Below are 4,353 nucleotides of genomic sequence, written 5' to 3' on the forward strand. Positions count from 1 at the left end.
TGAAGACTATCTCCCTTTTGGATCTATCCAGCTGTTGAGGGCCATACTAGATATGGGACAACAAACTTTCGTGGTCATTTAGTATATTTCTGTATGATACTAACATACTTCCTCTACGTCCCTGCCACTGTAAGTCATAATTACAACTCACCCTTTCCTCTGTCGGCAGGAATCCCTTTAAGCAGTCCCAGCAAATCAACCTACTTTGGGGATTCCTTTTGCATTTTGCATTGCTCCCCATCACTCTCTAGGTATATATGTCAAAGAATAGGGAGTGGAGACATGACATGTTAATGTTTTTATCAGGAGACGCTTTGTGCTCCCAAAGCAAGAGAGGGAGACTAGGAGGAGAGGGCGGCCGAGACCGAGAGGAAAGGAATAACTCCGCAGCTCCTGCGGAAATTCATATTCCGTGTATGTTCCTTCCTCACCTGAAATAAATCCTACAGGCCTACCCACACAAAACCCAGCAACACTTATTTATTTGCATGTCATGCTTATAATATGGTAGAAAGCAAGACGAATCTTTGAGGAGGGGAGGAGATGAGGTTCACCTTTCAAACGATCTCTCTTAAATAAAAAAGAATTGACCAGCTGGGCGCCTAAGAATTTATCTTGAGTTTGTGGTCATTATCTCTGTTATATAGCCCTGGCAATAAATAAATCGGGTAGTTACTACCCAACAATAAAACTGTAGTGTATGGGACACCTCACTATTACTTTCTTAATAATCTGCCGTTCCTTTCACTTTAAATCTTCCCAGTCTTGTCTTCCCACTTGTCTACAAGGATCTATCTTCACCTCTTGACGTACCAGACCGCTCGGTTCATTTTTATATTTTGTGAACACAATAAGTTTTCCTGTCTAGACTTTCTGTTTTTCCTCCTATTTCTAGGCTGCCTAATCTGCTTCAAGACAAAGGGTCGGCCCAGATCAAATGTCCTTTTCCCCACTCTCTGTTTTAACCGCTTTGTGCGTCCACTTTAATGACGACCTTCGCTGCAGCCACTCATAGGGTCTCTAGGAGAAAGGGAACAACGCAGAGTTCGGGTGCCTGTGCCTCAAAGACAAAGGTCTATACCCCTCAGTGGGCACGCCCTTGGCCGCTCACGGTGTCCCCTTGGACACCAATTTGGAGAGACCTTTCCTGGGGTAATGCTACCTCTTGGCCTTCATCCTGATTCCAATCTGTGAGTGTGCTCACGTGGGGGATTTCTGGGGGTTCCATCCCTCTGACTCCTCCCGACTTAACCCCACCCCGGCAAAGCGTGCCACATGCCGCCGCCAGCTTGAGTAGCCTGAACCCTCCTGAGAAATCTATCCTCGCTCAACTGCGGGGCCGCGTCTTCGGACGTTAAAACCCCCACTAAGGAGGTTTACTCTTTTCCGGTAGCATACGCCAGGAGGCAAGTGGGGGCGCTCCTTTCAGGTTTTCAGATCCGCCGCCTGGCGGGAGAGCTAGTGCGCACGCCCATCCGGCCTCTGCTCGCACACCTGGGGCTCCCCGGCTCCGAACCCATTCCTGACCCCCAGCCTGGCTTAAGGCGCAATCAGTTGAGGGCTTTCCAGTGTCCCCGCGGCTCCGAGCTCCGCTGGGAGGATGAGCCCAGCCCACGTCCGGCCGGCGCCTTCCCAAACCTCTGTTACACTTGCTTTCACGCCAGAGCGAAGAGTGACGCGGTCGGGCAAAGCGGTCAGCAAATGACCATCTTATCCGCGGAGCTGGAGAAATCACAGGACAGAGCGTGGGGAGGATGCGAGAGAGAAAGGGGCAAAGAGGTGGTGGTAAACTGGGGAAAGAAAACAAACAAACCTGCTTTGTTTCCCCTTTTGTCTTTACAATGCTTGGCTCAAGAAATCAATTTAACAACCCCAAACCCCCGCCAGGCTTGTTTTTGTTTGTTTGTGAGACTTAGATTACTGATAGAACTCGGTACCAAACCCTCTGTGTGTGTGTGTGTGTGTGTGTGTCTGAGTGTGTGTGAGTGAGAGAGAGAGAGAGAGAGAAAAAAGCGCAGAGAAGCTACTGATAGTAAAGGGACGGTGAACTTCTCACCTTTAACTCTGTAACAACAGAGTTGTTGTTAAAAATCCTTGCCGCCCTACGTGTGTGTTTCGCTGTTAATTGCCTTTTGCTGGGATGATCTTTCACGACTCAAAAACAAGCGACTGGGAAAATATTCACATATGGGACAGAAAACATTTTTTATATATATCTTTGACATTTAAAAGAGCAGAATTAATTTGTCCCGTCTACATTAGCATTGAGAGAAAGTTTCAGAAATCTACCCAGGGGGAAGGGAGGAGGGAAAAGAGAGAGAAAGAAAAGAGAAAGCAAAGAAAAGAAAGGAAAATAAAAGCTAGGCTTAGTTTTTCTTATTTCAGATCTGTAATCTATCATTGAAATAGGAAGCAGAAAAATTGTAAAGATTCGATAAATTAAAATGCAAATGAAAGGTAGAAAAAGAAACATTAACATGGCGATCAAAGATTTTATAACCGTAAATCAAGTTTTTCCCTCCCTGTTGCAGCTGCATTTTGTGTGTGTGTTTATGTTTTAATCATGTTTGTTCCATAAATAAATAATTTCTGAAATGAGACTAATTTTTCATTATTTTAACCGTGGGCTATAACACTAAATATTAAAAATAGAAAACGTACACGATGCCAGATCTCCAACCAAATAAGAGAAAGACTGTTGATTGGCTAAAATCAAGGAACTTAATTTGTGTGCTTTGAAAATCAGAGTTTTGTGCTAAAAAATTCTGTATCAACTGACAGAGCCCAAAGTTTTATTTTCCCTTTAATATTTTATGTTAACGACAAGACACCATTTATGTTAAATGTATGCGTGGCTGCATATCCATTTCAGTTTGAGCGTTTTCAAAGAACGAAAGTGTCAGAATACTTAAATAATACAAAACATATATTATTTCAAAGTGACTTGACAGAATTTCTGGAATACTTTTTAGAAGAATCTGCCAATAGACAAAATACTAAGTGATAGCTCAACACAGTTAAACTTTTTAACTTAATCATTTAAGTTCCTTTTTCCAAACGGGGCTATTTTAGTTCTTTATTTTGTTATCATTTGATTTAAGACTTTATGTGAAGGTGTCAAATGATCCAAATTAACAGACCATGTTCTATTTTATTTACCTACTCATTTCCTCAGCGAAGAGCAGGCTATTGGCATCTTTTTATTCCTAAATTCATTTAACTGTTGATTTTTCAATTATTGCTAGAACTTTAAAAACACACCTGTATTTAATATATCATATCTTTCTCTTTTTCCTTTTTTTTAAAGATAGGAGTAATTAATCTTCAGGAGATTGAAAACTTTTCTATGCTAATACAGGCTTGCAATATTTAATGTATGACTGCTTAATTCTACCTATGAAGGAGTTGTTCTTCCTAATTTGCTAAAAATGATGGATAAGGGTAAGAATCAAGAATCATCTGCCTTCTCCTCCTTCCACAAGTTAAAATGGTAAGCAAACCTGTAATACATGTTTCCTTTCCAAAACCCTTTTAGTTAAATGTGAGCTAAATTGATGTCCACCCTCCCACCTCAGCCAAACAATCATGTTTTCAGTCTGACACACCAATAATGCATTTAGCTTAAAATTACACTTGGACTTTCTTCCTTTGTATTCCGCCCCCCCTCCCCCCGCCCAATTTACTTCAGTGCAACAGGATGACTTGATTTTCATGGGATTGCATGAACTCCAATGTTACTAGGACATTTCTGCTCAACTAAATACTTGTTTTAACAGATAAATGAACTTCTTTTTATTTGTTAGTGTTTCTATGCGGTTTTAGATAGAGTGTACAGCTGACTTAGTTATTGTTGTGAGAGATTTAGTTATTGTTGTTGTGATAATCGAAGAAGCACAAAAGTCATTTATTATGTAAACCGAAGAGATATAATTCTGTTTAGAAAAGAGAGAGAGAGAGAGAGAGAGAGAAGCAAGGTTAGAATCCAGATAATTATTTCAGTTCATAGCTCCTATTCATTAAACCTGAGGTGGTTATATTTTGATCTGCTAAATGATCCCAGATAACCTTTTTTTTTTTTTCTTTCCCCCCTCCACACCAATTTCTTTCATTCATTTGATAACTTGGGTCCCTTGTTGATGAGAGACCATTATACATGGTACAGCTAAGCAGTTATAGTGCAAAATCTCGAGCGGCTTCAGACTATCGCACTCTTGCGGGGGGGGGGGGGGGGGCAATATACAAGTAGGGAGAGGGGAATGGAAGAACAAAACAGATGGGAGAACAATTAGGCAGGTATGAATGGGCTACGTGGGACAGAAGTACATAATGATGTATGCACAACCTTGGAACAAC

This window comes from Chrysochloris asiatica, unplaced genomic scaffold (genome assembly GCF_000296735.1).
Source record: "Chrysochloris asiatica unplaced genomic scaffold, ChrAsi1.0 scaffold00052, whole genome shotgun sequence".
In the NCBI taxonomy this organism is placed as follows: Eukaryota; Metazoa; Chordata; class Mammalia; order Afrosoricida; family Chrysochloridae; genus Chrysochloris; species Chrysochloris asiatica.